The 13,311-nt window shown below is 34.8% G+C and overlaps 1 protein-coding gene across 5 annotated transcripts in view; it reads left to right on the top strand.

Moving 5' to 3' along the window:
- Positions 1-13,311, top strand: part of LOC110208908 (HBS1-like protein) — a 131,991-nt gene that overhangs the window by 55,826 nt on the left and 62,854 nt on the right. The gene's annotated exons all lie outside the window — the stretch shown is intronic.

Consider the following 13,311-nt stretch of genomic DNA (forward strand, 5'->3'; position numbering starts at 1 on the left):
AAATAAGATATTTTGTTGTAACATAGCTAGTGTGACTTTGATCTCATTTAATATTGAAGTACTACAATTTGCTGTGTTATCAAATAATAACTTGGGTCAGTTAATTGTTTTTAACTTAAATGCATTTTATATATTGTATCATATAGCTTCACAGGTACCATAGCTGTGTATGTATTTATGTGTATGTATATGTATATATACATACATATATATATGGAGGAAACAGTGTATGCATGTGTGTGTGTGTGTGTGTGTGTGTGTGTGTGTGTAAATACGACAGCATGTACTTTAAATAAAGAACATTGATTTTCCAGAGCCTATTTTAATATAGGCTTTGCCCCTATGAGCAGGTTGCTTAATCTCTCTAGGCAGTTTTCTCATCTGTAAAATGAGTTCTATGTTTATGATTCTTTGAACCATATAGCATTAATATAGTTTATGTGGTCCCATTGATATACTATGTTTATATATAGTACCTATAGGATTAAAATACTGGTTATCAGTGGGAAAAGGTAAAAGCATGCACACAGTAATGCGTTAAAGTAGAGCTTTAGACTGAGAAGCAATAGACCTGGGTTTGAGTTCAGGGTACACAACTATTTAGTTCTGTATCCTTCTGCAAATTGCTTATCTAGTCTGGATTTCTATAAATGGATTGGTGAAAGGCCTTAAATTGTTCCCATAGATGAATTGGTTGAAGGAACTAAGAATGTTTAACTTAAGAGAAGAAAAGATTTAAGGGAAACAATGGTAACTGTCTTCAGCGTTGTCTTCAAGTATTTGAGGAGCTGTTACATGGAAGAGGGAAGCGACATGTTCTGCTTAATCACCCTGGTAATAGGCCCTCCTCTCCTCATACTTAACTGTTGCAATAGCCTGCTTGTTGGTCAGCCTGTCACAAGTCTTTCCCCACTCCAGTCCATTTTCCACTCAGCCACCAAAGTAATTTTTCTAAAGTGCGGATCTGGCCATGTTGCTCTCCTTCTTAATTGCAGTATCTTCCTGTTTCCTCCAGTATTAAATATAAAACTTAAGTTTGGCATTCACAACCCTTCATTACCTATAACCCTCCCTTCCCAGTCTTATAATATGTTAGACATATCCCCCCATCTACTCTTTAAGCTAGTGACACCAACCTCCTTACTATTTCATCTTCTGGCTAGATATTTTTACTGGCTCCTCCCCCATGCATGAAATGATCTTCCTCTTCATCTTTGCCTCTTGAATTCCATGTCTTCCTTCATGACCTATCAAAAATTCTACCTGCCTTTCCTGATCCTTTTTAATTATAATATGTTGATCATTTTCTATTTACGTTATATATAGCTTGTTTGTACATAATTGTTTTCACATTGTCTCCCCTGTTGACTCTTCAGTTTCTTAAGAGCAGGGACTGTCTTTTGTCGTTTTTTTTTTGTGTTCTTAGCACTTAGCCCAGTGCCTGGCACATAGTAGATTTTTAAATGTTTGTTGACTGATGGGCTTTTGATAAAAGCTATGTTGTTTCAAATTTTTAAATGGTAGACAAAGTACAGGTACCAAAAACTCAGCTAATGCAGACTAATTATTGAAGAATGGGGTTTATTCTCAGTAGCTTCTCAGACATGTTTTCTGAATCTGATTCTTTTAACAGGAATTTAAAAGTTTTAGGTAGATTAAGTAGAATCATTTCACGCTTAAAAAGGTAGCTTTCTCTTTAAACTTAACTTTCAAGTTCTTTGAAAACTTTTAAAATCTTAACTTTTTCTTCATATTTGTACAGACAGATTGAAACTTATGAAAAAGGTAATAGTTAATGGCAAGAAGTTGTACTTACCTGGAAAACCCCTACCTGTGGTTTCTGTTTAGGAAATGACCTTTACAAACCTATAGCTCAAGATTATTTTGACCTGAGGAATTATTTTGAGCAACAGTAATTATGATTTGATGAATTGATCTTACTATACTTTTCTCTTACATTGTTTACAACTTTAAAAATTGTCTGATACAAATTATAACTTAGATCTTAAATAAATCAAGGTGTTTTAGGTGCTCATTATAATAGCTTTGATCTACATAACACTTTAATTTTAAAAGTTTTCAGCACACTGAAAACAATTTGCAAAATATACCCATAGTTTTAAAGTTAAGTGAGGTACTTTGGAATACTTCTTCAAGTCTTTTTCGTAAATATTGCTCAAATTTTTAAAAAGTATTTAGCACATTTATAATAACAATTGTTATAGTATTTACAAATGCAAAGAGCTGAAAGGTAGCCTATTCCATTTGTGGATAGCTCTCAGCTTGTTAGGATTGGGGTTGTGTTTGGTTTTTTTGTTTGTTTTTTGTCTTTTAAATCACACTTAAATTTACTTCTGTGTAACTTCCAGCTTTGTCCTTCTATTCCCAATGCCCCAGCACGATGCGTGACACAGAATAGGTAGTTAGTAAATATTTGTTCAGTTGAGTTGAATTTCTAACCATTGCTACTTTCTGCTTTCTGAGGCCAAACAGAATAAATCTGTTCCCTCTTCCAGATGACAGACTTTCAGATACTTCAGTACTACTATCATGGCCCCTGTAAAAGATCTTCTCCAGGCCAAGCATTTTTCTTTCCTTTGATCAGTCTTCATATGGCACAGGCATGAGTCTTTAAAGCACCTTGATTGTCTTTCTCTAGTTGGTCTCCAATTTACAAATTTCCTTCGTCAAATCTGGTTCTGAGAACTGATCATAGTATTTTTTAGTTGTATTCCTAGTTTTTTACACAGTACAATGGGACTTTTACCTCCATAATTCTATACCCTATGGATCTCTTTTGACAGCCAAAAATTGTTTTTTTATGTCATATTATACAATTGAGTTTACAATATATACTAACACCCTGAGATCTTTTTCAGAGAAACTGCTTTCTTGCCAGTCTTCCAGTCTTTTACTTGTGAAGTTGATTCTCTGAACCCAGTTGTAAGATTTTACATTTGTTATTAAATTTCATAATTTATTTATCCCAGTGTTCTAACCTTTCAAGATAATTTCAAATCCTGACACACTGTCATCCAACATGTTACCTATCTGTCATCCAGCTTGGTGTCATCTACCAATCTGGTAAACATGTATAAGTCATTGACAAGAGTAGTTAGCAGTACAGGACCAAATATAGATTATTAGGATATTCTTTTGATAATCTCCTTCCAAGTTGATTTGAGATCATTCATATCATTTTTTTGGGTCTGACAGTCAGCCAATTGTGAATTTGCCTGATTTTACTACAGTCTGGATTACAGTGCTCCAACTTCTTCACAAAAATAGTATAAGAAGTTTTGTTAATTATTTTCCTAAAATCTAGAAAAATCATCTTTACAGCATTAATTCACTTCAAGCATTTACAAAATCCCTACTACGTTCAAGAAACTTTGGTATGTGTTAGAGGCATACTGCTCAGTCCTTATCTGCCAATGTAGTAACTTTGTCAAAAAAGGAAATTTGTAGTCTGCATGTCTGTTGACCCTGTTGAGTCCACTGAAACGCCGAGGTCTTTTTTCAGAAGAACTGCTGTAGTCATGCCTTCCCTTTTGAACTTTTCAGAGAACATTGACAGTGACTTAACAAACTTGTTAGTGCTTAACAAACTTGTTAGTGCCCTGTTATGCAGTTCATTTGGACCAGGTTACCTAAACTTATCAAAGGCAGTTAGGTGCTCTCTTTCTAAGAGAAGACTGGGGGGGGGGGGAAGGAGAAGAAGGTGGATAAATATTTTCAAATAATTGTAGATCAGCACGCAATGTGGAAGAAGATTCAACTTGTACTCTTTACAGAAAAAAAGAGAGGTAGGTTCAGTAGATGGAACTTATAGACATAGGCCTGATGTAAGGAAAAGCTTTCTTTTTTTTACATATTTCATTCTTTCCCAATTGCATGTAAAAGCACTTCCTAAAATTTGTGTTTTAAAATTTTGAGTTCCAAATTCTCTCCCTTCCTCCTTCTCCTCTTCATCATTCAGAATGCAAGCAATTTGATATTACACATGTGCAATCATGCAAAACATTTCCACAACAGTCATGTGAAAGAAAACACAACACATAAGAAACAAATAAGAAAAATAAAGTTTAAAAAAGTATGCTTTGATCTGCATTCAGACTCCATCAATTCTTTCTCTGTAAGTGGATAGCATTTTTTATCATAAGTTCTTTGGAATTGTCTAGGATTGTTGTATTGCTCAGAATAGCTAAGTCATTCACAGTTGATCATCATATGTACAGTATTGCTGTAGAACGCTGTGGTGTTCTGGTTTGGCTCACTTCACTTTGCATCAATTCATGTAAGTCTTTTCAGGTTTTTCTGAGCGCATATTGCCTGTCATTTCTTATAGCAAAATAGTATTCCATCACAATCATATGCCACAACTTGTTCATTGTACAATTCATGGGCATCCCCTCAATTTCCAATTCTTTGCTGTCACCACCAAAAAAATACCCTTAAGTATTTTATACATATATGTCCTTTTCCTTTTATTCATTCATTCGTTTGTTTACTTATTTATTTATTATTTTTTTCTCTTTGGGATACAGACCTAGTAGTGGTATTGCTGGATCATAGGGTATGCAGTTTTATAGTCCTTTGGACATAGTTCCAAATTGCTCTCCAGAATGGTTGAACCACCAGCAGTGCATTACTGTCTCAGTTTTCCCACATCTCCTCCAACACTTGTCATTTTCCTTTCTGTAATATTAGCCAAACTGACAGGGTGAGGTAGTAGCTCAGAGTTGTTTTAATTTGCTTTTTTCTCATCAATAGTGATTTAGAGCATTTTTTCATATAACTATAGATGACTTTGATTACTTCATCTGAAAACTACCTATTCATAGCCTTTCACCATTTATCAATTAGGGAATGACTTGTATTCTTATAAATTTGACTCAGTTCTCCATATATTTGAGAAATGAGGATTATCAGAGAAACTTGATGTAAAAATTTTTTCACAGTTATGATTACTTACTGTGTATTTCTCTTCATCCTATCTCCTCTCCTGTTTATATTGCTTTATCTCTTTTTACCCTGTCCATCCTCAAAAATGGTTTGCTTCTAACTACCACCTCCCTGAGTCTGCTCTTCCTTGTATCAGCCCCGCTCCCCTCTTCTCTTATCCTATTCTTTTCTTACTTTCCTGTAGGGTAAGATGGATTTCTATACCCAACTGAGTGTGTTATTTGCTAGGTTCAAGTGCTCTTTACCTACTTCCCCATCTTCCTCACCATTGTGAAAGCTCTTTCATGCCTCTTTTATGTGAGATAATTTGCCCTGTTCTACCTCTCCCTTCTTCCTTCTCCCAGATCATTCCTCTTTCTCAGCCCTTAATTTTATTTTTTCAGATATCAGCCCATCGTAGTCAACTCATACCTATGCTTCTATGTATATTCCTTCTAACTGCCCTAATAATAATAAAATTCTTAGAACTTACAAGTATCATTTTCTCATATAGGAATGTAAACAGTATAATTTTATTGATTTCTTTATGATTTCTCTTTCCTATTTACCTCGTTATATTTCTCTTGAGTTTTGTATTTGAAAGTCACATTTTCTATTCAGCTCTGGTCTTTTCATCAGGCATACTTGAAGCCCTCTATTTCATTGAATGTCCATTTTTCCCCCTGAAAGATTATACTCAGTTTTTCTGTGTAGGTGGTTCTTGATTGTAATCCTAGCTGCTTTGCCCTCTGAAATATCATTCTAAGTCCTCTGATCCTTTAACAATGAAAGCTGGTAAATATTAGGTTATCTTGACTGGTTTCATGATATTTGAATGGCTTCTTTTTGGCTACTTGCAATATTTTGCCCTTGGCCTGGGAGCTCTGGAATTTGGCTATAATATTCCTGGGAGTTTTCATTTTGGGATCTCAGGAGGTAGATTCTTTCCATTTCTTTTTTACCCTCTGATTGTAGGATAGCAGGCCAGTTTGCCTTGATAATTTCTTGAAATATGATGTCTAGGCCCCCTTTTTTTCTTTCATGCCTTTCAGGTAGTCCGACAATTCTTAAATTATTTCTCCTTTATCTGTTTTCCAGGTCAGTTGTCTTTCCAATGAGATATTTAGCATTTTCAATTTTTTTCATTTAAAAAATTTTATTTGTTTCATGGAGTCATTAGCATCCACTTTCCCAGTTCTGATTTTTAAGGTACAATTTTCTTCCTTGAGTTTTTGTACCTCTTTTCCCATTTGCCCAATTCCACCTTTTAAATTCTTTTCTTTAGTGAATTTTTGTAGATCTTTTTCCATGTGGCCAGTTCTACTTTTAAATGAGCTATTCTCTTTAGTAAATTTTTTTTGTGCCTCATTTACCAAGCTGTTAATTTCTCTTTTTTTGATTTTCTTGTGTCACTCTCATTTCTTTTACCAGTTTTTCCTCTGCTTCTCTTATTTGATTGTTAAAATCCTTTTTGAGCTCTTTCAGGAATTCTTTTTGGGCCTGAGACCAATTCACATTTTTCTTTGAGACTTTAAATGTAGCAGTTTTGACTTTGCTGTCTTCTTCTGAATTTGTGTTTTAATTTTCCCTGTCACCACATTAACTTTTTATGGTCAAGTTGTTTTTCTGTTGTTTCCTCAAATTTCTTAACTTTTAACTTTGTCAGAATTGGGTTTTGCTCCTGAGGTATAGAGGGCATTATCCCAAGCTTCAATTTTTTTTTGTGTATGTGTATCTTTTCAGAGCTACTTTTGGGGGTCTTTAAGTTTTTAGTTCTTCTATTAGGTGATGTGAACGAAGATATGTGCACATATGTGTTTAAGCATGTATAATATAATTATGCATTAAACCAATTTTTCAGCCCAGAATTTCACTTCATAGTGAACCTTCTAGTAATCAAACTCTCCACATTTAGACCAAGTTGGTCTTGAGATGACAGCCTTAATTGTCAGAAAGCTTTTCCTTGGAGCCGAGAAAGGAGAAAAGGCAGAGACCTGCCTGAGCACTCCCAGATTTCCTTCAAATATTTATTGAGCATTTAATGTTTACAGGGCATTGGTCTTGTGAGGTGCTAGGGGAAAGGTAATTTGGATAAGATATGACCCCTACCCTTATGAAGCTTACCTAAGAGTAAATGCCACATGTATCATTTAATTATTGGCACCAATAACTTTTGTGTTTCATCATATTGTACTTTATATTGTTTTCCAATTCTTAAAGTAAGGAATAAGTCAGGTACGTTGGCATGCCTAAACAGAGAGGGTTGTTAGTGGTGTTGTATACATTGGAAATGTAGTCAACTTAAGAATACGGAAGGTGTCTAGAGATTTGACCAAGATGAGATTATGTTGATAGTAATTTTAACAAATGCTGAAATTGCTTATTAACTCATTGATTATTTTATTTGTTTCATTTTTTTGTGAGGCAATTGGGGTTAAGTGAGTTACCCAGGGTCACATAGCTAATAAGTGTTGAATGTCTGAGACTGGATTTAAACTCAGGTCCTCCTGACTCTAGAGCCCAGTGTGCTCTATCTACTGTGCCACCTAGCTGCCCTAAAACTACACATTGATTGATCATTTATTCATTTATTCATCCATCCATCCATCCATCCATCCATCCATCCATCCATCTATTTATTTATTTTTCGGCTAGGCAATGCAATGGGTTAAGTGACTTGCCCAAGTCACACAGCTAGTAAGTGTCAAATGTCTGAAGCTGGATTTGAACTCAGATCCTCCTGACTCTAGGGCTGATGGTCTAGCCACTGTGCCACCTAGTTACCTGATTCATTGATTATTTTATCCAGAAGGGCCTTTAATCCAACTTATTCAATTTTTAAATGGAATATTGAGGCCCAGAGTTTAGATTGACCTGACCTAGTTTCGTTAGTTAATGGCATTGCTGGGACTCAACTCCAGATAGCCTGACTTTGTCTACTGCTTTTTCTGTGTTGCCTCCTTAAGCAGCATGATTCCTGAAGAGCTAAGGAGAGAGTTAATGAATAGAAAATAAAGACAGTGGGTGAATAGAGATTTAATTAAGGAGATTATTACTGTGGGAGAAGAGACTTGAGTTGGAAGCTCAAGGAAATACTAGGAGTCAAATTGATATCTCTAGGCTGTGAAGTTGACTCATCTCCGCAGAACTTTTGTCTCTTATGCCACAGACACCTTTTTAACTCTGTTCCAGGACTACTCACACTGGAAGTACCTTTTATCCCTGAGAGCTCACTGTTTGATTGCCTGGTTCCTCCCAGAACCTGCAATTTAAGGAGCAGGCTTAGGCCAACCATGTTTTTTTTCTCCAGACACACTGCAGACTCATCTACATACGACTTTCTCATCCCCTCTCTCAAATTTTTTAACTCCTTTTTATATGTTGTTTTTCTCCATTGGAATGTAAGTTCCTTACATTCTTTCTTCCTGTCTTTCTGCCTGAATTTACTCCTACCACTTAACATAGTGCTTTTTACATAGTAAGTACTTGTTGACTTGTTGGATGTTTGTTGACTGACTGATCTGCTGTGTTTGAAGCAGAAAGGAAAAGGACCAAAAGAGAACTCTGCATGTGAGAAGAACAAATGATTCATTAGGAAGGTCATAGGAAAAGGAGTTAATATTTTCTAGTAGCAGGAATATCTCAAACTCAAAAGGAAGATAATAAAAATGTAAGGGGAAGAGAACCAGAAAGTTCAATGCATAGTAATTTGATTCTCTCCACGAAGTATGTTGCAGACATACTTTGGGAGTGTGTTTTACTCGGCAACAAACAGGTATTTCCGTCTAAATAGAAGGTTTTATGCTAACACAACTATGCTTTAAGTACTTTATAAATTTGATAACATGCTGTCAAACACTTTCAGGAATAAGCATTGATCATTGAATAGTCATGTTCTCAAAACAACTAAAAATGGTAAATTAGTTTGACTTTTTATGGGGAGAAGCTGTTAATATATCTTTCTCAGGAAGGTACATTAACTGTTTGAGTTAGTGCATTCACTAAATTTGATTGGTATGATAGTACCGTTATGGCTTGAAAAAGAGCCAATTTATGGAATAAGATTAGTTTTTGGTGCTGAAAGAGAAGTCATTTGGTCCAATCTCCTTTTGTTACTTCTGAAGAAATTGAGGTACAGAGATGCTGTCACTAATAAAAAGGTCACACAGCCAATTATGTGGACTTGGCACAGAACCTATGTTTTCTGACGCTTAACTTCAGTGACATAGGTTTTCTAGGTTATCACATCATGGTTTCCTGTTTTATTGTTAATGTTAATAAATTTTATTTGTTTTCTGTCAATGAAAATTCACCTTATTTCACTCCTTTCTCTCCCACATTGATAAAGAAAAAGTCAACCTGTCACTGAAATGTATAACCAAGCAAAACTAATTCCTACATTTTCCATGTACAAAAAATAAACCTCTTTAATCTAAATTTATAACCTTTCTTCCAAAAGATGGGTAACATGTTTCATGATGAATCCTATAGAATCATAGTTGGTGATTGTATTGATCAAAGTTCATAAGACTTGGGGGCAGCTAGGTGATGCAGTGGGTAGAGCTCCGGCCTTGGAATCAGGAGGACCTGAGTTAAAATCCGGCCTCAGACACTTGACACCTACTAGCTGTGTGACTGTGGGCAAGTCACTTAACCCCAATTGCCTCACCAAAAAGCAAAAAAAAAAAAGTTCATAAGACTTGTTTATAAGTTGTTTGTCTTTATGCAATATTACTGTTATTGTATAAATTATTCTCTTGGTTCTGTTTACTTCAGTTCATACAAATCTTCCTAGGTTTCTCTTACACTGTCCTTTCATTATTTCTTTCAGCACACTAGTAATCTTTATCACTTTCATGTACCGTAATTTATCCTTTCAATTTCTAATTCTTTGCCAATACAGAAAGAAAAGCTATAAATGTTTTTGTAATATGGTCCTTGTTCTCATTCTTTTGTTTCTTTGGGATATAAGCCCAGTAGTCACTATTACTAGGTTAAAGGATATCTACAGTTTAATAACTGGTTGGCAAAGTTCCAAATTATTTTATAGACTGGCTAGACCAGTTCACATTTCTACCAACTGTAAATTTAATGTACCTGTTTTCCCATAGTCTCTCCAAATTTGTCATTTCCTTTTTTTGTCAGCTTTGCCAATCACATCATGATTTCTTAAAGCAGCTGACAGTTAATTTGTAAAGATGGAGTAGTACCTTGAAAATAGTTGATATTCAATAATTGTTGATGTTTATAATCAACATTGGGTCATAGCCAGCTTTCTTATGTGGCTGGCTATTTGCTAGTTAAAGAATATTGCTCATCACAGCAAAGGTCACATGGATTTGATTCTACCCTTAGACAAATTAGTTTCCCTCCTGTGGCCACGGACTGCACTCCAAATTGGCATAAAATTTTAACAAATGTGTATCATTCACAAATGGGCAAATTCATCAAATACTACTTGGAAAGTAACTTAGAATATATAACATACTTTTCTGTTGGGTCAGCATCATTTTTGTGTATAATCAGAAGGCTTACCTTGAATTACCTTGAATGTATTCTTTTAAAATAGGTGCTTTTTAAAATTCTCCCACACCCCCAACCAACTTATGTCCTAGTTCAATATTAGTAATTACCTGCCTTTGGATGACTGTGACACTGTCATATCTCAAAGGCTAATAGGCACAAAATGTTCTTTCTTGTGACTATAAGCCTTTAATATTTACCTAGATAATTCCTCTTAAAAGAGATGGTAGCAGCAAATATTCTGTCCTCAGTAGTAGGAACTTTGAGTATGACTTACTTTCATTAATTGTTATTCATTTGTTTTATTTTTATCTTTGTACATTTGCTGGGACGAATACTAGCACATAGGTACTTAATAAGAATTTCCATAGGGTCACTGATATAGACGTAAATGATTAGTTTTGTGTCTGAGGGGAATTTGTATTCATTTGGCTAGACCTCTAGATGGAGTGGTAGGATAAAGTGCTGGGCTTGGAGTTTGTAAAACTTGAGTTCAAATCAGCTGTTATTAGCTATGTGACCCCAGTCAAGTTGTGTAACATCATTTAGCCCTAGTTTACTCATCTGTAAAGTGGGTATATTAATAGCTAGTACCTCACAGGATTGTTATTGGGCTCAAATGAGATGATAAATATAAAGTGCTTTGCAAGCCTTAAAGCATTATGCAAATGTTAGCTATTATTATTGTTAATATTATTGTTTAAAAGCCTGATTTGGGAATATGTAGCCATCTTAATCAAGATATGTGAATTGAACATCCATTATTCACTCGACATTGAGGTGCTGTGCAGGATAAAAAGAAGCATACATTTATCATTCTGAACTTCAAACAGCTTACAGTCTGATTGAAGAGATAGTTATTCCATGTGAAATGTTAAATAATGCAGAAGTTAAGCCAACATAACCAAATAAGTCTCAGTTTTTATTTATGATAATGGTTTTAGTGCTTAGCTAGAAACATTTCATCTTTTTTTTAAAATTTGAAATCTATTGACTTTTTCTTACTATATCATAGTTTACTTAGATGATAGTTCTTTTTCAAAGCAATATTTAAAACACTTTGGATTTGTTGACAGTACCCTTACTGTTCATGAAGAAGTAAAATACCGTAGAATGGAATATTTGAGATATTTGTAGATTAAGAGACTATGGTATAATGAATGGAGGGCTAGCCTCAGAGCTCAGAAGACTGGCCTTACAGATGAGGCTCCTACCCTGCATCTGAATATACTGATCATGTGTGACTGTAACCTCTTAGTGCTTTAAACAAGGAAGATGCTGACTTGTGCTGGTAGAGAAAATTTCCTTATCTAGGAGTTCCCTATACAAGTGAAATCACAAGTACCCGTCTTTATGGGTTGGTATATAGCTTGTGCTTTGGAATCTCCAGAAGATTAAAATTTTTTTTCTTTCATCCCACATGATTAGTAATTTTCTCATGTTAACTAATGTTTAATTTGTATTTTTCTTTTGTCTCTGATCTTTTAAGTAATCTGTCTTCTCCTAAATATAATACATGCTCAGAAACATTGCAATCAGTTTGAAATGATTTTGAAATTTTAAAAGCAGTCCTTGAGAGGAAATGGAAAATTATTCCTCCAGAACTTTGGTTTCAAATGCTATTTTGTCTTTTCATCTATGTTTATGTACTTTTGCAAAAGTTGTTCTATACCTCCCAACATCCCTCAGTGTAATGGCAATGCTGTACAAAAAAAAAGCCTCAAACTTTGAGTCAGGAGTGATCTGGGTTTGAACACTACCTCTAAAGGGTAATGATTGTGTGACCGTGGGCAAGCCACTAAATAAGTATTTTATATACTCTGAATTATACGTCTTCCTACCTCACAGGATTATTATGATGCTTAAACATGATATGTGTGAAACCCTTTGTAAATCCTAAAGTGCAAATCAAATGTCAGTTATTGTCAGCAACATTATTTTTCTTATTGTCCATGGAATTCCACTAGATTTGGAATCAGAGAACCTGAGTTCAAATTTCTCAGCTAATAACCTAGACCTTATTTTTCTATATGCAGAATGAGAGGATTGGGCTAGAAGATTCCTTCTAGCTCAGAATCTAAGGATCTTTTGAATTGTGCTGATAAAACTATATTTGTACTACATACACTTCGTTAACTTTAGCTTTATTCTAGCATAAAAGTTGAAAGTAAACTCAAGGTGTTGGGACCTCATCACTTTCTAGAACTAGCTCTTTTCCCTGTTCTGGAGTTTTTTCAAGGTTAAAAATTATTTATCTAACTGATTAATCAATGAGTTTTATCTTGTGAAACTGGTTGTTACATATTGAGACCAGACCTAAAGGTTTTGGAGTAGAACTCAGCATCTAAACACCTACTTTCTGCCCCCTTACTACCAGAACTAAATAGTATCCGAGGAGTTATTGATAAAATTTAGTGGAAGTTAACCAACAGAAGGAGAGGAATAGAAAAGAATTAACAAAGAGAAGCAAATATAAGGGTGTTGGCATTTTGGTAGCCCAGTATTCTTTTTTAGTGAAGTAGTCATATGATTTAAACATTTAAAAAGAAACATTATAGCTACAATAATGATGGCTAACATTTATATAGTTTTAAGGCTTGCAGAGCACTCTATAAATGTGTTATTTCATTTGATTCTCACAGCAACTAGAGGTTGGAATGCTCTGTTGCTGTTATCTTTAAAGTCTGAACCGGGTCAGAATTGTGGAGTAAAAAGAGTACCAGAGATGGAGTTGGGAGATATAGCTTTGAATCTCAACTCTAATACTTGCTGTGCTACCATAGACAAAGCACTTAACCTTTTTACTATTCATTTTCCTCATCTGAAAAATGACAGTTATATTTT

The sequence above is a fragment of the Phascolarctos cinereus genome, unplaced genomic scaffold (assembly GCF_003287225.1).
Source record: "Phascolarctos cinereus isolate Bilbo 61053 unplaced genomic scaffold, phaCin_HiC Scaffold_5;HRSCAF=322, whole genome shotgun sequence".
NCBI classification, from domain to species: Eukaryota; Metazoa; Chordata; class Mammalia; order Diprotodontia; family Phascolarctidae; genus Phascolarctos; species Phascolarctos cinereus.